The sequence below is a fragment of the Cervus canadensis genome, chromosome 20, assembly GCF_019320065.1.
Source record: "Cervus canadensis isolate Bull #8, Minnesota chromosome 20, ASM1932006v1, whole genome shotgun sequence".
In the NCBI taxonomy this organism is placed as follows: Eukaryota; Metazoa; Chordata; class Mammalia; order Artiodactyla; family Cervidae; genus Cervus; species Cervus canadensis.
The window spans coordinates 8,627,349-8,652,400 of NC_057405.1; the positions used below are offsets into that span (position 1 = coordinate 8,627,349).

General features: G+C 35.7%; 2 long non-coding RNA genes across 2 annotated transcripts in view; both read left to right on the forward strand.

The window, feature by feature from the left end:
• Positions 1-25,052, forward strand: part of LOC122422894 — a 402,179-nt gene that overhangs the window by 192,095 nt on the left and 185,032 nt on the right. The window lies entirely within an intron of this gene.
• On the forward strand, positions 1,162-18,257 carry LOC122422895. Its single transcript, XR_006264003.1, has 3 exons — positions 1,162-1,347; positions 10,464-10,468; positions 18,218-18,257. It is a non-coding gene; the product is annotated as an uncharacterized LOC122422895 (long non-coding RNA).

The following is a 25,052-nucleotide window of genomic DNA, read 5'->3' on the forward strand; positions in this document are numbered from 1 at the left end:
TTCAAAACTCAAAAGGATGATGCTATTAAAGCCTTGCACTCAATATGTCAGCAAAACTGAAAGACCCAGAACTGGCCTCAATTGGAAAAGATCAATCCTCACCCCAATCCCCAAGAAGGGTAGTATTAACAAATGTTCAAACCATCAGACAATTCACTCATCTCCCATTCTAGTAAAGTCATGCTTAAAATCTTACATACTAGGCTTCAGCATTATGCAAACCAAGAACTTCCAGATGTCCAAGCTGGGTTTAGAAAAGACAGATGTAACAGAGATCATATTGCCAACATTCACTAGATCACAGAGAAAGTAAGGAAATTCAAGGAAAAAATCTATCTTCTTTCGTTGACTACACTAAAACCTTTGACTGTGTAGATTATAGCAAACTGTGGGAAGTTCTTCAAGAGATGGGAATACCAGGACATCTTACCTGTTTCCTGAGAAACCTGTGTGTGGGTCAAGAAGCAAGGGTTAGAACTCTGTATGGAAAAACTGATTGGTTCAAGATTGAGAAAGGAGTACAACAGGGCTGTCTGTTGTCACCCTGTTCATTGAACCTATATGCTGAGAGCATCATGAGGAATGCCAGGCTGGATGAGTTACAAGCTGGAATCAAGATAGACAGGAGAAATACCAACAACCTCAGGTATGTGGATGACATCATTCTAATGGCAGAAAGCAAAGACAAATTAAAGAAACTTGATGAGGGTGGAGGAGGAGAGTGAAAGAGCCAGCTTAAAACTAAATATTACAAAAAACTAAGATCATGGCATCCAGCCCTTTTACTTCCTGGCAAGTAGAAAAGAGGAAAATGTGGAAGTAGTGACTGATTTCCTCTTCTTGGGCTCTAAAATCACTGCAGACAGTGACTACAGCCATGAAATCAGAAGGCAATTTCTTCTTGGCAGGAAAGCTATGACAAACCTAGAGAGTGTGTTGAAAAGCAGAGATATTACTCTGCTGACAAAGGTCTGTATAGTCAAGGCTGTGGTCTTCCAAGTGGATGTGAGAACTGGACCATAAAGAAGGCAGAAGGCCAAAGAGTTGATACCTTTGAACTGTGGTGCTGGAGAAGATTCCTGAGAGTCCCTTGGACAAGGAGATCAAACCAGTTAATCTTAAGGCAAATCAACCCTGAATGTTCATTGGAAGGATTGATGCTGAAGCTCCAGTATTTTGCTCACCTGATGAGAACAGCTGACTCATTGGAAAAGTCCCTGATGCTGGGACAGATTCAGGGCAGAAGGAGAAGAGGGTGTCAGAGGATGAGATGGCTTGATGGTATCATCAATGCAATGGACGCGAACTTCAGCAAACTTCGAGAAGTGGTGAGGGACAGGGAGGCCTGTCATGCTGCAGTCCATGGGGTCAGACATGACTGGGTGACTGAAAAACAACAATACAAAGTAATAATGTCCTCAAATTATATAGAGAAGTTAGTTGTCAGTCTAGGAATCCATACAAGATTAACAATGTTAATACTAAATTGAATAAATACCATTCACATCTGAAGGTTGAATGAATTATTTTCCAGCATAAAAACAGAAAGTTTACATTTCACACACTTTCACTTAAAAAAGAAACAAGGAATACTTCAACAAGGAAAACAAGCTCAGTAAAAAGAAAGATATAATTGCAGCACTATTTACAGTAGTTAGAATGTGGAAGCAACCTAGATGTCCATTGACAGATGAATGGATAAAGAAACTACAGTACATATATACAATGGAGTATTACTCAGCCATAAAAAGGAACACATCTGAGTCAGTTCTGATGAGGTGGATGAACCTAGAGCCTATTATACAGAGCGAAGTAAGTCAGAAAGAGAAAGATAAATATTATAGACTAACACATATGTATGGAATCTAGAAATGTGGTACTGATGAACGTATTTGAAGAGCAGCAGTGGAGAAACAGACATAGAGAACAGACTTATGGACATGGGGGAGGGGAGGAGGGAGACGGCAAGACTATGGAGAAAGTAACGTGGAAACTTATAATACCATATGTAAAATATATAGGCAATGGGAATTTGCTCTATGACTCAGGAAACTCAAACAGGGGCTCTGTGACAATCTAGAAGGGTGGGATGGGGAGGGAGATGGAAGGGAGGTTTGGGAGGGAGGGGATATGGATGTACCTATGCAAGATTATTGTTGATATTTGACAGTAAACAACAAAATTCTGTAAAACAATTATCCTTCAATAACAGTAAATAAAACACCACACTCAAAAAAAGATGTAGATGGAATAAACAATAATAAGCAAATACAAAGTTAAATGTTTTGGAATATCTTAATTAGTATTTACTGCCAAAAATTATCTACCACTAATTTTAAGGGATTTTAAACAAGAATAATGAAATTGACAGTAATAACTTGAAAAATAAGAGGAATTTAAGAGCAGTTTGTTATGTTATGTCCTTATAAAGGACACTTATTCAATAAATTTGTGTTTATTTTTTAAAAATGTAAGTGTAACCATTAAAATAACAGAATTGCAATGTCTTTTTATTCTAAGAAATCAAACCAAAGTGAGAATAAAACATTTATTTCAAAGGTGAAGATGGGAGGAAATAGAAAAAATAATAATAAAGCAAAAACTGCTGCTGCTGATAAGTCACTTCTGTCGTGTCCGACTCTGTGCGACCCCATAGATGGCAGCCCACCAGGCTCCCCCATCCCAGGGATTCTCCAGGCAAGAACACTGGAGTGGGTTGCCATTTCCTTCTCAGCAAAAACTAAGTAACAATAATAAGTTTGATTTATAGTTATATGAAATGGTTTTCACAAAAAAAAACAATTTATTTGCAAAGGCAAGCAAGTAGAAGAATATGTATATAGTGATGTATCTGCTATTTTGATCTTTGCATATCAAAACCGGTAGATCTTACACCATCATGGAGAAACAAGCTCTAGAATTTATTGATAAGCATATCATGACACTGTATCGTAAAAGTCTTCAAAAGAGGCCTTCTTCTATCCAGAGAGTCCTTGATAGTCACAACATACACACACAGAAGTCCAATATGTTACTTATGGATGTAAGTAACACTACTAAAATATTGCAGCACAGATGCAGCCAGTCTCAAGTTAACTGTTGCTTTTGTGAAGAAAGGGGAAGAATGAGATTGAAGACAGTACAAAGGGAGCATCATCCCCTCCATTTTATCTGTAACAACTATCTATAAGTAACGTTGAGATTCTCACGGTGATGTTCTAACGTCCATTGGACTTTTGGCAGTTGTTACCTGGGTGTTTATAATGTTAAGCTTTGTGCTTTTCTCACGTGCATGTGTGCTAAGTTGCTTCACTCGGGTCTGACTCTTTGCAACCCTATGGAGCATAGCCCAGCAGGCTCTTCTGTCCCTGGGATTCTCCAGGCAGGTGGGTTCTTTTCCACAAGTGGCACCTGGGAAGCCCATTCTTTATGCTTAGCTATATGACAGTAATAGTAATTTTAATAAAGTTCTGAAATAATTTTTCTTTACTTATATAAGGAATACTGGAGTAGTAATATTTCTTCATAAAAGTACTGAAATGATAGACTAAAACATGTATTCTCCTGAGAAAACCAACAGAACTGTCATAATATTTAATTTTCTAGCACAGTTTCCAACTTTGAAATTACTAGTTCCAAAGGAATGTCAGACTACTTACACACATCTAAAAATCCTAAATTTGGCTTAAATCCAGTATTGCCTGCCTATTCCAAAATTGCAGGTGCTATTTATGCCATGTACATGAAACCACTATGTGTCAAAATTGCATTTTCCTTCTATTGTTTCAAATCACTTGGAAGCATCTTCACAATTACAAGGATCTGATTCCCTACCAGCTCATGCTCTCTTAAATCAGGGGGATGTCAGCAATAAAAGAAATTACATGTCTTTTCACATGTGAAAAATTCATCCATGGGTGCTTCACAGAGAAGCATTGTCTTCCAAGATAGATGTAAGGCTTACTAGAATTAAGAGTGAGAGTGAGGAATAAAGTTAAGAAACTGTACAGTTACAAGCAATAAAGGCCCAAATGAAATTAAGTGATAATGAGTCTGGCCTTAATTGAGTTTTACTCCCACTGCTAAACTATTTAGTAAAATATATTATCACATCATATCTTTTATGATGCTTTAAAATCTGTGCTATATTAAAGCATTAGTTATTATGATACTTAAAAATACGACTTGCTTCATTTCGTAGTATTGTTTGTCAAAGGCATTATCACAGCATTGCAGTTGTTTGTTGGAACTCCTCAACCTGGGAAATAAGAGTTAATTTAGCTATCATAGTCACAGAAATTGCCTTTTTTAATGCAAGATTTATTTGATTTTAATTTAAAATCCTCAGTGAATTTCCCAGTAGGATAGTAATTCCACATTGGAACACTCAATTTACATGGTATCAGAGAAGTGGATTCGAAGGAAACTCTACCCTGTCCAAAGAATTCCTGCCCTTCAGTGAATTTGTCAGGTTGATTGCTATATCCCAGTAATGACATGGATGGTCTGGGAAGAGCAACGTGTCAAAGAGGCCAGAAATCCTCTACATTTGGCTTTCGTTGAAGCAACTCTACCTTGAGCTTAATTTTGTCCCCAAACACCACAATCTCTAAAAATATAAAATATTCAAGAGCAGGGGAGGAACCACTGCACTCTGCTGGTCAGTACATGACAGCTTCAAGTTAGTTCAGCAAAGTTTTATGCTAGCTACTCAGATTCTTGGACTTCCTTGGTACCTCTGATGGTAAAGAATCCGCCTGCAATGCAGAAGATCCAGGCTCAGTCCCTGGATTGGGAAGTTCCGCTGAAGAAGGGAATGGCAACTCACTCCAGTATTCTTTCCTGAAGAATCCCATGAACAGAGGAGCCTGGTGGGAGATTCTTCTTAGGTCCCAAAAACTACTTCATGCATCCAAGTATGACAAAAACCACTACAATATTGTAAACTAATTAGCCTCCAACTAATAAAAATAAATGAAAATTTAAAAAAAATAACAGAAAGATGTAACAAAACAAAACAAAAAAAACTACTTCAGTTTCAGCACTAATTCTAAACTGAAACTTCAACTTAACCTCCTTTTTATAATATATTAAGTTGTTTTGAAATCACAAGCTTTAGATAATGGTTCTCTGTTCACAATCCTGGACTGCTGTTTTCTAGATTTAGAGTTCTGGTAGGATTTTTTAGCACCTGGGAAAGTGACCTGCACATAGTTAAGTATGTGCATCAGAGCATCAAAAAATTGATGAATAAATTTATGTATGCATGAATAAATGAATGAATATGCATATAAATCTTTTCTAAGATTCACTTTCCTCTATATAAACAGAGGGATAAGGTCTCTAACATTCATTGATATTATTAGAGTAAGAAAAAACGTATATAAGGAACCTGCAACAAATTAGAATCAAAAATAATATAAATGAGAACTCAAGTACACTCCTATTACAACCTGAGTAGTTCTGCATTATTTTAGGGGCTCCAAAATCACTGCAGATGGTGGTTGCAGCCATGAAATTAAAAGACACTTACTCCTTGGAAGGAAACTAATGACCAACATAGACAGCATATTAAAAAGCCGAAACATTACTTTGTCAACAAAGGTCCATCTAGTCAAGGCTATGGCTTTTCCAGTGGTCATGTATGGATGTGAGAGTTGGACTATCAAGAGGGCTGAGTGCTGAAGAATTGATGCTTTTGAACCGTGGGGTTAGAGAAGACTCTTGAGAATCCCTTGGACTGCAAGGAGATCCAACCAGTCCTTCCTAAGGGAAATCGGTCCTAGGTGTTCATTGGAAGGACTGATGTTAAAGCTGAAACTCCAGTATTTTAGATACTTGATGCAAAGAGCTGACTCATTTGAAAAGAACCTGATGTTAGGAAAGATTGAAGGCAGGAGGAGAAGGGGACGACAGAGGATGAGATGGTTAGATGGCATCACTGATTGAATGGACATGAGTTTGGGTAAACTCCAGGAGTTGGTGATGGACAAGGAAGCCAATGTGCTGTGGTTCATGGGGTCACAAAGAGTCGGACATGACTGAGCAACTGAACTGAACTGGAGTTTTGCATTGAATCATATTAATTTCTGGCCAAAGTATTCTCCAACATGATGACAATTCGATGTAAAGTATGTTAAATGATACCACTAAAGCATCTTAGTGCCATTTCCCTGTCACTAGATTGCATTCTACATTCAGTCACTCTCTCGATGATGTAACTTTTGTCATAATGGAGAACAGTAGCCACATGCTGAAGAATGCATTTGGAAAATCACTGAACATCACACTGCCTCCCTATTCTACTCATTCTGACACTATTAGCTGTGATCTTTTAGTATTTTAGAGGTATGGGGAAAAGTCAAAAGTTCTTCTAATACTGAGATTCACTTCTCAAGAAGAAAATATATATCTATTTGGTCAAAATGATGAAATTGGTTACCTTTGCAGAAGTGCTAGCACAGAAACAGGCAGAATACAAGGTCTAATAGCCAAGTAGACATTTGTGTTTGTGTGAGAGAGAGAGAGACAGAGACAGAGAGATCATGATTTGTACAGTCACTGGGGATTAAATGGCACTCCTTTTGGGGGGATTATCTATTCTTCCTTTCGTAATGAAACTGAAGCCTATGTTGGCATACTTAATGACTGCAGTTTTCAAACTATGATCTAGGGATTAGGATTTCTTTTAAAAATTAAAAAAGAACAATATTATACCCACAAATGACTTTCAATTCATACTATTTATTAACAGAAATTATATGGCATCTATTGCATCTTTAACTATAATAAAACTATAGGAAATGATTATGAGATGCAGCAAATTCTTCAGCTGACTCTTACAATATGGGTGCAATTTTAATATAAGTATAATATCTTTGATTTAGTCAATTTTAACTTAGCTCAAAAGCATTGTGAAGAGTCTAAATTAAAAACTACTTTTCCAGCTTTTAAAACTTTGAGTAATGATGAGAAAAATTAATCAAATTTAAAATTTTATATGTATTCTTAGGATGATTTTTCTATGAGGTTGATATTTTAACAGATTAGAAGGAATAATTATCTGTTTTCCCTTCCTACTATGGAATGCCACATATTGCACACTCCCTACAAAAATGCCAAAGCTATCAGTGAGAAAGAGGGATCCTAGAATCAATTTATTTCAGATCACTTCCTCAGTTGCAGATTTGAAACTGATTTTGCTCAATTTGAGAGTATAGATTTACTTTTCAGGTGTTACAAATCAAAAACTGAATTTGGAGTTGATATTTAAAGATGAAATTCATGTCACAAAATTAAATGCTAAATAGCAAAATTAGCAGTTAACCTCTTTTTCCCCTCGAAAGTGAATTTCTGTTAGTAAACAGCACAAGATTGGGAGCAGTGTCATCAGGAGGCCGCTGTTCACATGAGTGATAGAGCATGGGCTGCAAAAGTGAAAGCTTCCCCATTCCACCCTGTAAATGTGGCTCAGGTGTGAATGAGTCAGTTAATCATGTGAAAACATAGTTCAATTGTGAATCAATCTCTGGCTGAGCCTGCTTGACTAGATATCTGAGGTGAAGGCTGTTGACAGCATGCTTTCTCTTGATTGACCGAAGCTGGAAAAGAGAAAGGGGTGGTTTCTTGTCCTTATTCCTGTCACTGACTTCCATACAACATTCTTAAAAAGTTTTGATAAAGTCAGAAACAATTCCAAGAAAATTAAGGTAAGATTTATACTGTCCTCTGATATTTTCTGTTCAGCCGCCCTTTATCTGCATTGCTTTGAGTCTTTGAGGCCCAGGAATGAAATTCACTGGGGAATTTTAAACCACCTTGGGGTCTGTGGACCTGGGCCATCCTAAGTGAGATCTTAACATTTAAAATCCTCTGAAGAATGAATAATGACCAAATCCTACAGAGAGATTTTTAAAAATTTTTCTTCAACTAATCTCTGCAGTCCTCAAATCCCGGTAGAATAGCATCAAAGTCACTGATGGATTGAGATTTAAAGGAGCCGTCTCCTCCAACACCATTACTCCTTTCGCTGCTTAGATTTTGGCATTTTCCATCCTCAGGATAAAGAGAATTTACCTTGCCCTTCATCTCATAAAGGGCTTGCACTGTTTGTATACATGTCAAGACATGTTCTTTTCATCTGTTTATTTCATACAGGGCAGACACAAGTCTTTTTTAAAGACTATGTCATGTGTCACCTATTTTATAAAACCTAACCTCTTCACACGTTCTGGAACATTTTAGACACTCAGAGCCATTAGTGGAATGAATGAATGAATCTCTGTCTACTTCATGAAAGACTGATTTATAAAAAGCAAGTCTTTTTTATTCATTGTGCATTTATTTCTAGTCTCTATTTAGAAACTTTAAAACCTTGATGTATTTACTGGGCTTTTACCAATACCACTATTGCTGGCTCATAATAGACACACATTATTGTTTGGGAAATGAAGGAACTGGCAATCAATACTAAAACTACACTCAAATATATAATCTATTAAATTTAAAAAATGTATAAAATAGATGATTCTTAATGAGTATGAAAATACTTATTATTTTTATTACTGTAAAACCACAAATTATCACAAATATAAAAGCTGAAGACAGCATGCATTTCCTTACTCACAGGTTCTGTGGTCCCAGAGCCTAGGCATATCTAGTCTGATTCTCAGCTCAATGTCTTCCCAGGCTGCAGTTTAGGCTAACCATTAGCTAGAGACCCTTCTTGGCTCCTTGCCATGTGGCCCTCTCCAAAATCCTCTCAGACCTTCTCACAACATGGCAGATTACTTCTTCAAAGCTGGAAAAAGAGTTTGTTTCTGCAGGAATGTCCACACACTATTTTTAACAATTATCACTTGATTAAGACAGGCCTATCTAACATAATATTCTTTTTGGTTGACTCAAAATCAACTTGTTTGGGACTTTAATTACATCCACAAAATCCCTTCAGCTTTGCCATCTAAGACAGCCTGATCATGAGAGTAATATCATACTTACAGGTAGTCCTGTAATATATTTACAAGAGATAGTACTGACTATATTTCAGAGGATAACAACTGTGAAGTCTCCTCAGAATCCTGCCTACCACAAAATGTGAGGATAGAATTTAAGGTTTGAGTACATAGAACACAACCTGCTCTCATAAATGTTCTGGTTTTCTCTCTAGGCAAAGAGTAAGTTTGCATTTCCCAGCAGATCCCTTTTTGAAGTTAGAGACAGCTATTGTTTTAATCTTGGCACTGAAATGAGATTCAAAATGCATGTGTCACTTCTACAGGAAACTTGAAAAACCTTCACTCAATTCACCACATTCCTTTCTCCTGTCTAGTGATTGTGAAAGCTTATGTTGAGATGAGGCCTCTCAGCCTCAGTCTTGCCTTGGTCAGCTTCCCTCTTGAGTGATTATACATGAAGTCTTTCCTCCAACAGGCTTTGGAAATGAATCATGGGTGAAAAAGTTTTGTTGTGTTAAATCACCAAAATCCCGGGGATCTTTGTTACTGAATGAAAATTTTGCCAACCCTGAACCCTCTGTGTACCACTTAGAGTTCAGTGTTAAGGCACATCTTAGTCACTTAGAGCCATGAAAAACCAGAATGCTTTCTAGAAGGCTAAGAGGGAACTAGTAATGAGAATATCTTGAAAAAGAAAAAAATACCAATTGTACTAGAAAAGGGAGCGAGGTATTAGAAGAAAACTGTTGAATAAACATCATATTATGAGGAATTTAGAATAAAATATAAAAATATATATTAATAGATGTCTTTTGGTATGTCATTGGTATAAGATTATGGAGTATGAGGTCAGGTGGGTACAGTAATACAAGGATCAGTTCAAGGAAAATTACTATTGTTCTTTATCTTATAATTGAATTAACATTGTTTTCTATCATATAATTACATCTTTAAATTGTTTTTCCCCAAAACGTGATTTATAAAATTTGTTAAACTGCCTTCTTATCCAATCGTTTTTATGTGTAATATAATTTTAAAATTACATGATGCAGTTGCTCATCATTCTTCCAAAACTCTAAGATGAGAAGGGAGCTATTTTCTAGCTTTGGTTATCTCGATGTTAAATAGCAGAAAAAGAAAAGAAATGGTCTGGTTAAGGACCGTTGTTATTGTTCAGACACACAGTCATGTCTGGCTCTTTGTGAGCCCATGGGCTGCAGTTCGCCAGGCTTCCCTGTCCTTTACCATCTCCTGGAGTTTGCTTACATTCATGTCCATTGAGTAGGTGATGCCATCTAACCATCTTATCCTCTGTTGCCCTCTTCTCCTAGTGTATAAGAATTATTTTTTACTTCTTTTCATGGACTACCATTATAAACCATAGATCTGCTTTCCCTCAACCCTGTCACTAAAAGTAATTATAGAAATAAACCTTAAATGATATGAAAAAGAATAGCAGCTAGGGATCAAGAAGAACCAGATTCTAGAATTGTCATTACTAAGCAGTGTGTGTGTGTGTGTGTGTGTGTGTGTGTGTGTGTGTGTTGTGCGTGCGCTGAGTCAGTCACGTCCACCTCTGTTACCCTATGGACTGTAGCCCCTCCAGGCTCCTCTGTCCCTGGGATTTTCCCAGCGAGAACACTGGGGTAGCTTGCCATTTCCTCCTCCAGGAGATTTTCCCAACCCAGGGATCAAACCTATGTCTCCTGTGTTGCAGGCAGATTCTTTACCACTGAACCATCAGGGAAGACCAAGAGATATGTAATCTTATATGAAATAAATAATTCTGTGACTTTTCTTTCCCTATATACTGGTAGAGATATGACAATTTGATCTGAGGTTTCCTTTTACATCTGAAATTCTACATATACTTTCACATAAATAAAGGACCAGGTGAAAAAATAGAATCTGTGCCTCAAAAATTTTTTTAAATTTCAAATTATTTTTAACGTTTTGCACTCTTTGTTTTCATATATACTAAATATGGTTATACATAGACATCCTAATATCTTCAGAGTCTTTTACCCTCCTGTATGTCTTATGAGTCAAATCCTCTGTGGTTAGAAAATTGGAAAGTCAATAATATTACACATAATAAGAACTTGTCTGACAGCTACATTCAGCTTATTACTCATCTAATCTAGTGACAAAGACAACCAAAAACCTATTCATCAACACTCGTAATAAGAAAATAGAAAGGTATTAGAACTATGTTTATGACACCCACAAAACAAAGTTACTACTCAAATCCTGAAGGTTGTGAAATGATTTCTCCCCTAAAGTTGATTTATAAAATCTGTCACCCTCTCCTGCTCTCCATTCATTTTTGTAAGTTGTGTGCTTTAGAAATTATATGATTCAGTGAGTCCACCATTCTCCCAAAGTCTAAGAAAAAAAGGAACTGGTTTTCTAGCTATGATTATCGAAGAATGTTTGCCCTTACATCAGGAAAATAAAGCCTGGGAAAGAGAGACTTCCTTTTTTGGTATATGACTATGCTGTGAATATAAATGTATGACTGCACTTCCAGTTATTAAATTCAAGTTTGGGGGGCCAGCATTGATCTATCTTAGGTTCAAGATAAACTAAGCTGGCTTTGACTTCCCCAGGACTGGCTCTTAGCTCTCTTTTTGGCTGTGCTCACACAAAACCCAGTTTCTCACTGTCTGGTCCAAGATAATACACCTACGTCCTGAATGAGAATTTCAAAATTCAGAACTCCAGAAGAGATCTTGTATAGAACTTTCTTACCCCTCTTTCCTCCTTCAGCTATCTTGTTTATTTTAGGTAATTTTTCTTCATACAGAGAAACCCTGTTGCAGAATAATTTGTTGTCAAAATAACTTATTTGTCTAGCTACCAGAAATCTAAAATTTAACTTGTGAAAGGCAAAGGGACAAAAAAAGTGCATGTTGCCAAATTAAAAGATTTTCTTCTTCTATTTGGAGAAGAAGTGTATAACTTTTAATAATTGTGAATTTCATTTTAATTCTTATAATATTGAATCAGTTTTCATGCATTTATGAGTCTCATGTATGCCATAGCCAAGTAATTTACAACCATGTTCCATGAACACTTTTAATTTGGTAAGTACATTGTTTCTCTATGATGTTGTGAGCCACTAAATTTTTAATTTACATCATTACCACAGAAGCCTCCCCATTTTAAAATTTAGGCTGTTTGTGTTTTTGATATTGAATTGCATAAGTTATGAATATAGTTTTAATATCACTTATCATCATATATTGCTTGCAAATACTTCCTCGCATTTAATAGGTGGTCTTTTCATTTTGTTGATAGTTTCCTTAACTGTGCAAAAGGTTTTCAGTTTGGTATATCCCTGCTTTTTGATTTTTCCTTTTGTCTCTCTTACTTTAGGAGACCTATCCCAAAAAAGTATTGCTAACACCAATGTTAAAGGCCATATTGCCTAAGTTTTCTTTCGAAAGTTTTACGGTTTCATGTCTTACACTTAATTCCATTTTGAATTTATTTTTGTGTATAGTATGAAAGAGTGGTTCAGTTTGAGTCTTTTGCATGTTGCTATTTAGTTTTCCCAACATCACTTACTAAAGAGCTTATCTTTCCTCCATTGTACGTTCTTTCCTTCTTTGTCATAGATTAATTGCCCATATAAACGTAGATTCATTTCTGGGCTCTCTATCCTGTTCCATTAATTTATGTGTCATTTTTGTGTGTTCTAGTACTAGCTTTGTAGTATAGTTTGGCATCAGGGAGTGTGATACCACCAGATCTGTTCTTTCTCAAGATTGATTTGGCTAGCTGGGGTCTTTTATGTTTCCATACAAATTTTAGGATTATTTGTTCTAGTTGTGTGAAATACCTCACTGGTCTTTTGATAGGAATTTGTTTGAATCTGTAGATTGCCTTGGGTAGTATGGTCATTTTAACAATTTAAATTCTTCCAGTGCATGAACACTGTATATCTTTCCATTTCTGTGTCATCTTCATTTGCTTTTATTACTGTCTTATAATTTTCCTAGTACCAGTCGTTTATCTCCTTGGTGAGACTTATTCTATTCCTAAGTATTTTATTATTTTTGATGCAGTTCTGAGTGGGATTATTTTCTTACTGCTTTTATAATTTTTATGATAGTTTCTTTGTTAGTATATAGAAGTACAGCAGATTTCTGTATGTTAGTTTTGCAACCTGCAACTTTATCAAATTCATTGAAAAGTTCTAGTAGGATTTTGGTGGGATTTTTATAATTTTTGCTAATTTTGCTAATATCATTTTGAAATATCACATTGTATTATCTGTGAACAGTGAGATTTTTACTCTTTCCTTTACAATTTGGTCCCTTTTACTTCTTTTTCTTACATGATTGCTATGGCTAGACTTCCAATACTATGTTGAATGAAAGTGGCAACAGTGAGCATCCTTGTCTTGTCCATTATCTTAGAGGAAGTGCTTTCAGCTTTTCACCCCTGAGTATAATGTTATCTGTGGCCTTCCATATGTGGCCTTGATTATATTGAGGTATGTTCCCTCTATATCCACTTTGTTGAGCGTTTTTATCATAAATGGGACCTGAATTGTTTCAAAAGCTTTTTCTTCATCTGTTGAGACAATCATATAGTTTTTATTCTCAATTTGTTAATATGGTGTATCCTGTTTATTGAATTGAAGCTATTGTGCCATCTTTACAAAGATTTGCATCTTTGCAAATCCAACTTGAACATGTGTATGATGTAATACTGTGTTTTTGAATTCTGTTTACCAATATTTTGCTGAGGATTTTTGCTTCTAGTTTCATAAGTGATATTTGTCTAGATTTGCTTTTTCTTCTAGTATTGCTTTTGTTTAGTATAGGGTGATGCTGGTCTTACAGAGTAAGTTGAGAAGCATTCCTTCCTCTATCTTTTTAGAATAGTTTGAGAAAGACAACTGTTAAATTTTCCTCAAAGGTTTGGTAGAATTCAACTGGAAACCATCTGGTCCTGGACTTTTGTTTGTTGGAAAAGGCTTTTATAATGGGTTCAATTTCATGGCTGGTAAACGGTCTGTTCATATTTTCTATTTCTTCATGGTTCAGTCTTAGGAGGTTATACATTTCTAGGAATTAGATTTCTTCTAGATTGTCCATTTTATTGGCATATAATTACTTATAGTAACCTCTTATGATTCTTTGTATTTCTGTGGTGGCTATTGTGTCTTTCACCTTTTCATTTCTGATTTTATTGTTGCTATTATATACATATACACATGTACCTCCTGTACTATCTGCCCCATTTTCTATCCCTTCATTTCTTCATGTGATTCTCCTCAACTTCTGTTAGAGCGTAGCTTCTCTTCTTCAACCATGATCCCAGGGCAGGCTGAGCAGCTTCACCTGACACTAAAGGAGTGAAAAACTATGAAAATATAAAGTATTCTCAGGGCAATTAAAAGCTTTCTTTGATTTTGTCTTGCTAAAAAGGCCAAGTAGTCAACTTTTTCTATCTTATGTACTTCTGATTTAAGAAGTGGAATTTCAAGGCAACAATGATGAAAAGTAAAATCCATCAATTTATAGCTGCAAAATGTTTTCCAATTTTATTCAGTACAAAATAAAGTTTATAACATGATATATATGTACAGTATTATAGACAGAGTGTCTTAATAATTTCCCAAGGGATTCTACATTAACTTCAAGGGTAAATCAGAATCCTCCCATCTCCTTGAAGAAAAGTCTATAAACAGTTGCTCTGTATAATGTGCATTTAGATTAGTAAATACATAGGAAAAATAATATAACCTTTGAAATTTTAATGTTAAATTTTAAGAAATAATTGCATTTCAATTCACATAAATCAACTGAGCTAAATTTATTGAAAATCACATCTAGGATAAATCAGTTACCTGCATGCCTGGACTTACATTCAAAACTAATTTTTTAATAATGCACTTTTATATAAGCCCATTTTATTTAGTTAGAGGATCTGGTTTTACCATACATGAACCATACAGTTTGACTGTATCATTTATAGAATTACAGATAATCCTTTCTAAGAGTGAAATTCTTTGTGTGAGTATTTTGTACAACATTTCACATATCAGCTAATAAAACTATCTGAGAAGCCTATGGTACAAGATACACATAAGCAAAAAAGATGAAAGGAAAGGTTAACACTTTTCAGCATCTGTCAACACTGTCTCCTGTTACATTTGATCAACTTTAAAGTAAATGCAAACACATGATATCATTTACAGTAATAAAAGCAAATGCCACACAGCAGCTACTTCGCTTTTATCCATTCTACAGATCACTCATCACAGACCATCATGAAGTAAGGGTGACATTGCTTTGTGGTGCATCTTTGGCAGGGACTCACACTGCTTCAGCCCTCAGTACTGCTCATTCACCCTATAACTAATGGCCGAGTCCACCAGTGTGCATTTCCTGTTTAAAATCTTTAGAAGGAAGCAGAGTAGAAAAATAATGTCACTTCTTTTTCCTTAGAAAAGGTAAAAACAAAAGAAAAAACAGGAGTACCAAATAAAATGTGAACAACTGAATGTGTTAAATGCGTCATTGCTTTCTGAAAGATTCAAATGCATTTTCAAAAGGAATCAAGGATTCCTTTACCTAAAGCAGTGGTCCCAAGTGTGGTTCCTACACTAGCAGAGTCAGCATCACTTGAGAAACATGAGTGTTTTAGGGAGAATGTAAAACTTTACCAAAAACAGCAGAAATAAAGTTTTCAAGTAGATCACTATAATATTAACTTAAAAATGACAGCCAGGGTGCTCTTATCAAAAAGCTTAATGAGAAGATAAACACTCTTGAGAACTGAAACAATGGTCTAGAAGATAAAAAACTTATGACAGTGAGCAAAAATCCAGGGATGAGAGAGAATTAAAAGTCTTGGAGGAGAAACTGAGGAGATGGCTCATAAAAATATTTTACAACCTAAAAGAAGAAAAAGAAAACTGGAGACAAACTTCTAGAGGGGGAATATTTGCTGATCTGGTGATAGTTGAAAGTTTTCACTCAGGATTAGCAAAAAGACAAAAGGCTCTCTATGTGCCTTTGAAACTTCTGAAGTGATAAAGAGAATCTCACACACATCCTGACTTAAAGACAAGGCAAGGAAAAGAAAGGCAATCTAACATGGGACATTAAATCTGCAACACTGAAAACCATTAAGCACTGCAATGAATCTATAATTCTTGAGCAACAAGACTGGGGCCCAAGAATATTATAACTGTTAAGAAACGGGAAGTTACGTACATATATATAATGCAAGGATTAAAAGGCATTTCAACAACATGTCTAGAAAAAAAATGCTCTCTTTTCAGCACGAGGGAAGAGGAAAAAAATGTTATCATGGGGCATGATAGCATAGGGCATATAAGATGATGGGGCATCTTATGACATATAGTTAAATATAAATTGATTATAAGTGTAACTGACAGTATGGTAAAAATATATTAAATAAGAGTTTTTGAAACTGAAGTGAATCTTGTGTTCAGTTTGATTGTTTTAAAATGTGAATGACAGAAATTCTAAATAACAGTAGACATTGGCCATTTATTTTTTGCTTTCTAGGAATTCCAGAAGCTATGGTCCCATTGTTCTTTTGCTGTGATTGTTGTTACTATTTTTTTTTGCTGTTGCTGTTTTCTGTCTTTGCTGGCCCTTTCTAATCTACTGTTTGCCTTTTTGGTGTATTATCATCTCATGGTCACAAGATGGCTACTGTAGAACTAGGGATCATATTCTCACAGAACAAAGAGAAAGTAGAAAAGAGTCCAAATGGTCATTTTCCTAATGCATATTTATCTTTTTTCAGAGAAATATATAGTTTTCATATGCATGATAGCAACCTTCCCCTAATTACTCATTGGCCCAAACACATTGATAGGACCATTCATAAGATAATTATTGGCAAAGAAGGATATAATAATGATTGTCTTAGATTAACAGGAATTTATCCACTAAAGCCGAATGCTTCACTTCTTAAAAACACCATAAAGTTCTATGAGCAAAGAAGAACTTCTAAGTGACTGTTAAATAAACCAGCAGAATTGCTTTCCAATACCATACCCATATCACTTATATGTGGAATCTAAAATATGGCACAAATGAATTTATTTATGAAGCAAACAGATCTACAGACATAGAAAACAAACTTATGGTCATCAAAGGGGAAAGGAGTGAGGGAGGAATAAAATAGAGTTTGGGGATTAGCAGACACACCTACTGTATGTAAAATAGATAAGCAGTAATGTACCACGGTTTGGCACAAGAAATTATATTCTGTATCCTGTAAAAAACCATAATGGAAAAGAATATTAAAGAAGAATCAGTTCAGTTCAGTTGCTCAGTCATGTCCAACTCTTTGCAACCCCATGAACTGCAGCATGCCAGGCCTGCCTGTCCATCACCAACTCCCGGAGTCCACTGAAACCCATGTCCATTGCATCGGTGATGCCATATATATATATATATGTGTGTGTGTGTGTGTGTGTGTGTGTATGTGTGTGAACATGTGTGTATAACTGAATCACTTTGTTGTATATCAGAAACTAACACAGCTTTGTAAATCAACTATATTTCAACTAAAAAAAAAGAATTGTCCTTTTATATTTACTACTACACATGTGCATATGTATATATGTTATATATATGTATATATAATACACACTATTATAATATAATATAGTATTAAGAATTTTAAAAAACACCATAAAAAGCAAGGCAGTGTAAAGGATGTGAAGATTGAAAAAGTGATAACATATAAAAGTTTGAAGTGTGTCTATTTGTATGTGGAAGAGTATACTTAAAATTCTGAAGAATTTCGTTAGTGTGAAGGAAAGGTAAAGGCAAATACACAAAGTGCTCAGATGTTGGAGATAATTATTATTTTATTCTGAAGCTACAGTCAGTGTGACCTGGTACAAACTGGAAGAACAGTAATGAATGTGTTTTAAATTTAATCAGTTGGAATCTAATTAATTGTATATTGTACCATGTTGAGAGGTTTTCCTGGTAGCTCAACTGGTAAAGAATAAGCCTGAAATGCAGGAGATTCCGATTCAATTCCTGGGATGGGAGATCCCCTGGAGAAGGGATAGGTTACCCACTCCAGTATTCTTGAGCTTCCCTTGTGGCTCAGATGGTAAAGAATCTGCCTGCAATGCGGGAGACCTGGGTTCGATCACTGGGTTGGGAAGATCTTCCAGGGGAAGAGGGCATGGCAATCCACTCCAGTGTTCTTGCCTGGAGAATCTCACGGACAGAGGAGCCTGGCAGGCTGCAGTCCATGTGGTCCCAAAGAGTTGGACACGACTCAGCGGCGAAGCGCAGCACAGCACCATGTTGAAAGAAGTAAACTGAAGGAGAAAATGAAGCATCCTCAGTGTTCCTTCCTCCACTCGAGCTTCGCATTAGAATTTGCTGGGTGACACTTTAAAAATACTGATGCTCTGTCACCATCAATGCTCTGGCAAATGAATCCAAAACCGAAGGGTCAGATATGGACCACAATTGTTTTATCCAATGATCTTCGTGAGCAACCAGAGTTGATAACTACTCTTTTAGTACAAAATCAACTATAAATACATACATTTTAACCATTCTCTCCACAGTCATACTTTGAGGACCTGTCATATGCCAGGCACTGTTCCAGGCATTGGCAATACAGTAAGAAATGAAATAAAGTGCTTGTTCTCATGACTTTGACTTTCCAAAGAAAAGAGGAAGCCCATATTTATGATAATACAACATGGTCTAATGAAAGAAGGTGCAAGTGGTGCCCCAAATAATTCCCTGCTAAGGAGAAAACTGAGCAAGACAGGAAAAGACTGAGGGGACAAATCAGGAGCACCCATGTGAAAGGAGAAATAGGGGCAGAGGGGAGAAGAAAGAACAGTGACTTGCATCAAGAATATGTCCAGCCCAAGGGAAAATTGTGGTGAGCAGAAAATTCCATCCTTACTTGTACTAGCATTCAGGATTAATGGTAAAACAAATATGCTTTCAGACACAAGTTTAGAGGCTTTACCATTTCTGGGTCACTACCCTTATAATGTCTAAAGTGTATTATTCCAACAGGAAGGAAGTGAAGCTCAGGAGGAAAACATTTTTACAAACTTAGAAAACATATGGATAAACTCTAATGAGCACTTTGATTTACAACAATTTTATAAAAGATAAACTTAGGGTACGGAATTAAAAAATGATAGACTATAAGTAGTATAATAAAATGCCAAGAAAGATGGAACAGTGAGATCAGAGTTGAAGATTTCCAATGGGTACAGCTGTTTAGGAGGAGATGTTGATTTTGATGAACTTCAGATTTCAATTCAAGTGTATAAATGAAATTATAAACACTGTGTTCTCATTAGAATAATATAGAGTCAATAACTTGAAAATGAGTTAAAAATGCAATAGAGAAAATATGATTAACCAACTAGACAATAGGATGAGAGAAAAATCTGCAAAGAACAATATGGAAACTATCGAACAAAGATGGCAAAGCATTCATGGGCTTTACTGTGTTCTATTTTTGTGTCAGATATATTTTGTAGTAAATGTAAAGAACAAAAAGAAGATCTTAAGAACTATTATGATGTCACCAGTGTTAAAAATAAAAAGTCAAACCAGTAAGCAAAACAAAACATAAGTCCATTAACAAATCTAAATATATAAGGAGATTTAATATACAACAAAGCAATATATTAAAACAACAGAAAAGGAATGATTTACTCAATCATTGATATTGGCATCAGTGGATATCTATAATGTGGGGTGATAAGAAACTGGGTGGAAAAACCTGGTTAAATATAAAGCCCATCTAGAATACTACTACACTTATGCTGAATAGTAGGCATGCCAGTGTCATTAAGAAGTAGAATGTATTATGGAGAATAATGATGGGAATATAGGAATATTTGTCTCGAGTCCCTTTGAATTCCTTTAATTGTATTATTTTTGCAAGAAAATGATATTATGAATTAAAACCAAAAAGGTTTATCCCAATCTCCCAGTTTGGCATTGATATATACATACTGCTGCTGCTGCTGCTGCTAAGTCACTTCAGCCGTGTCCGACTCTGTGCGACCCCATAGACGGCAGCCCACCAGGCTCCCCCATCCATGGGATTCTCCAGGCAAGAACACTGGGGTGGGTTGCCATTCCCTTCTCCAAATATGCATACTACTATACATAAAATAGACAATCAATGGGAACCTACTGTATAGCACGGGGAACTCTACTCAATACTCTATAATGACCTCTGTGGGAAAAGAATCTAACTGATTCACTTTGCTGCATAGCAGACAACATTGTAAATCAACTTTACTCCAATAAAAAGTCTTTAAAAAATAAAGTCAATTAAAAGAAAAAAGTTTAAATGCAAGTACTTCTAAAAAAGTAAACATTAAAGTAGATGCAAATAAATGTATGAACAAAATTGACATTACTTTCACAGTGCAAGCAGTGTCCATGTAGAACACCAATGCAATATTATACATTTATCGTGAATCAATTATTATTATAAATTACAATTCATCTGTTAGATGTGAAAACAAGATATTTTTTGGAGTATAGTGTGATTTCTTGTACTTGGCGAATATATCTCAGAAAAGTAATAAAATGATCTATCATTCTTGCAATTGGCCTCTTTGCCAAATACAGCAGGGTGCTGCCTTGCCCACTTTGCAGACTAGGGACCTAACAAGAAAGAATAGGGGAATGAAAGACCTTCCCTAAGTATACTTCAAAGCAAATAAAAGTGATTTTGTGGGCTCCGCATTTGCAATTGCCTTTCTTTACGACCTCTGGAGAGCTCTTTAGCAACACTTGAATTAGGACTTTGGGCAAAGAGCCTGCTCAAAGTGAAACTGCTATGATAGTTACTCTTGACCATGGTACATTGCTTTTCTGTCCCCAATGCCAGGCTTTCCAGCAGTGGGAGCAGTCAGGGAGTACCATTAAAAACACAGACAGTAAAAACTATGAGAGTTCCCTGGAGCAGATTAAAAAAATTCATGTGCATTTTCTCATTTTCAAAATATAATATTAAAAAGAGAACCTCATTGGAACTCAGGATATCTCTTGCATTTCAGAGATTTATCTATAAACACCACAGAGTTCTTGAACAAGGCGATTTCTTTACTACTTTGTTGTTACATTTACCATTTATGATAATTTGGGGACACATTTCAGAGCGTGACTGTTTATTTCAATCAGCTCCATAAGTGTATCTTGATTATAGAGGTGGAGAGCTGTGGAAAATTGTATTAATTTAAGGATGGGCCTGTGAGCTTCTAGTTAGCATAGTTCGTATCTAGTTAGCATCATTCCATCATCCCTGTAATGCTACATCACTAAGGACCTGTGATAGGGGGTGAGTTTAATAGGAGGGGACATTTTTGTCTTGTCTTTTAATTTGTATATCAATTTTTATAAGTCTTCTCCCCAAAGAAGTATCTGTTCAGGTTTATGTCACTGTCCTGGTTCATGTATAGATTAACAGCATGTTTTAAATCAATTTTGCTATTGTGTCTTTCTATTTAAATTTAAGGCTACTTCTGATGGTTGCAATTCACTTGTCATAAAACAAATCTCCCTTAGTCACTTCCAAATTTTTATAAGTTCACTTTTGTAGACTATCACTTCTGTTTTGGGCCAAACCATATGGTTAACCCTGTTCTACTCCCCCTCATTTTGGACCAAATTCAAATCCAGTATTTGTTTCAATGGAAATTCAATATTCACATGAGAGATTCATCAAGTAACCTCAGGCTTAATTTCCAACACCGTTCTCTTTAGCAACCCTGTTCATGGTTCCCCTTGAACTAGCCATGACCTGGGGCTTCCCTGGCTTGAAAACTATAAACTCTAATGGTCTTTCTTTGACTATAACTTTTCAAGTTCACTCTTTTCCTCTTAAACCCGTGAACTTTAACCATGTAAAGACCTCTATTTGTCTGTCTGTGAATCCGTTTCCTTTTGGTTTCATGTCTCTCCCAGAATTCTCAAGTATTGAACTTGTACAGTGAATTGCTTAATTGTGTAGACTCTGGAGGGAGACAGCCTGGATTTGAAATCTGACTCCAATATTTATTAGCTGTGTGACCCTGGGAAGACACTTAACCTCTCTGACCCTTATTTTCCTCATCTGTAAAACAGGGATTGTAAGAGCATATATCTTTTTTAAGAAAATAAATGTTTTAGATTTCTTTCATCTTTTATAAAGGAAAAGGCCCATCATTTATGAGTGCGAAAGTGAAGCAGGGAAATAAATTATTATGTTATGAAAGGACCACTTTTTCATAAAGATAAAAATTTACCTTTATAAATACAAATTTTATCCTTCTTAATCTTTCTCTTATTTATTAGTGAGACACCACCCCAAGGTCTTCAAAGTGATTTTATATGAGTTAGCACAGACTTTATTGTTTTTAAAGGAACTAGTCACAACATTCAAAAAAATCTGGGTGTGTGCATTTAAGACCTATCCCACCCCTGCCTCTCACGTCATATTCAGTTATCCTAAGCCACTCCAAAGGAAAAGGAATGTGACCAGACAGATCATGACACCAAACACTGCCTTTCTGGCAGCAGAGCCGTCGTATCTCTGCCATCTCTCATGCATAGTCATGCAGGCAAACTGGCTCAAGTTCAAGACCTCCTGAGAAGCTGATCACCCCGCTTTCTCTCACTTTAGTTTAGCTGTTGGCAAAGAAAAACTCAGACGTTGCTTCAGGAAAGGAGGGTAGGTAGGAGAACAAAGGTGATTTGAAAAATATGATTTCTGGAAAATGGCAGTTCCTTTATGTCTATCTGCTTTTCTCTCGAACAGGATATTTTTCATAAGTCCTGTCTTTACCTGAAGTATTACATGGCTACATGAAACATTATTTTCCCACTCCACCCACTCAGGCTGTCAAGCCAGCCTCATCTGAAGGAAGAGTAGGAGTGAGAATTATTATTTCAAAAACAAGAGTGTCTTGAAGTCTTCCTGGAAGAGAGTTCCTCCATAATTTTTGCACATCAAAGTGATAATGAAGTGAATTCAGATGTCCATTTTTTATCTTAAAAGTTAAATTCATCCTAAATTCTGAAACTAAACTACATAAAAGAATTTGAAGATTTATTTACGCTTTACTGTGGGGCATTTTTTAATCCCAAATCACAGTATTTAAACTGGAAATTCTGTTGCTCCTATTTATTCCATGTGGAGTTTGCTTGTTGAGAAGCATGGTTTTATGCTTAAAGAAGCAGATAATCTAACTTCTTGACTCTACCAACACCTCTTTGTGAGCTACAAACAGATTACATAACCTTTTTATGCCTTGTCCCCTACCTTTATGAAATAAAGACTTGTTTTATTACCTTTTGCATTTCACAAAGGAGTTACATTGTTTAGGTTTGCTTACAAAGAACTGCATATTATTGCTTTGTTGCTCTTGAAAAAGATAACAGTAGTTGAAGGCACAAATTGTTCAACTAAGAGGCTATATCAATTATTTAAAAGTCTTACCAAAGATCACTACTAACCATTTGATGTAACAAAAACTACCGATGGATGCTTGTTACATCAAATGGTTAGTAGTGATCTAACACAAGAATACATGAAAAATTAATATCAGATTTTATATAATGCCATAAGTTGTGAGAAAAAAATAATATATTCACAAATTCATTTCAAACATTGCCTTCTGTGTCAAAAGCAGCTAAGTAGTGATTTAACATCTAGACAGGACATGTTTGGGACAAAATTTACAGAAACCCATATTTAGGAAAGTAAGCATGAGCGTGATAATTTTTACCGTAATCATTAGCCATTGTTATAGATTTGTGCACGTATGTAATTTTGAAGAGATGAATGTGAAACAGGGAATCCAACAAATATCTATAAGGAAATGTATTTTAAAATTTTAAAAATCAAGCAAGAATTTACCTTATCTGTAGATTTTCCCCATGTATTTAGGTATACTAAAGCCTAAATCATATCCTAAAGTCCATCAAAAAAAGATATTTCACGATGTTTTACCCAGTGTTTATTAGATTCATTTTTAATAAATTTTTAAATTTCAAAATCAATTTCCTTGTTCTATATGTATTCGGAATTAGCAGTGAGCTGGTTTCTCCATAACTATTTCATTCTTGATATCTGGAGTATAAAGTGATTTTCTAGACCTGATTTTAAAACTATTCATATATATATATATGCTATACACACATGCAAATATAAATATACACACATTTATATGTTTCATTTCTGATATGTCATATAATTAACTGTAGCCCCTTTATTTATAGAGTCTTTAAGAAATTGGTTTCTTCAAATTTGCAAAATTTTACCAGGAAGAAACAAAATCATTATGTTATTATCCGAGTTGAAAATGATAATAATATATTGTTAACTCCAAATCTGCATTTTATTTGCTAATACTCATATTCTGTCACATTTCAATGTGCAAGTGCTTCTCAATATTTGCACATGGACTTTTCTTCTGTTCATATACTGAAGTTATATCTTAGCAACTAAATATGCCATTTGGAATATTAAAATTTGTTTTTAAAAAGATATCTAGATAATAAGATGCATATAGCATGTGTTTGACGGAGAAGGCAATGGCACCCCACTCCAGTACTCTTGCCTGGAAAATCTCATGGACAGAGGAGCCTGGTAGGCTGCGGTCCATGGGGTCGCTAACAGTCGGACACGACTGAGTGACTTCACTTTCACTTTTCACTTTCATGCCTTGGAGAAGGAAATGGCAACCCACTCCAGTGTTCTTGCCTGGAGAATCCCAGGGACTGGGGAGCCTGGTGGGCTTCTGTCTATGGGGTCACACAGAGTTAGACACGACTGAAGCGACTCAGCAGCAGCAGCAGCATATGTTTGAACTAATAGAAAATTAAACAACTAAAAATTATTTTCTTAAAGTTCAAGAAATTACTCCTAGGGTACACTGGCCAGTTTCTATCTTGCTGTCTGGGTCCTGCTGAGATCAGCACGGTTGGATCTAAAGATCAGTACAATTCTCCTTTTGTATCAGTTCTCCAATCACTTTCCCTCTGTGTCGAGGTCATTACCTTAGAAGCCCCTCATTAGCCCCTAGGCCACCTTCTC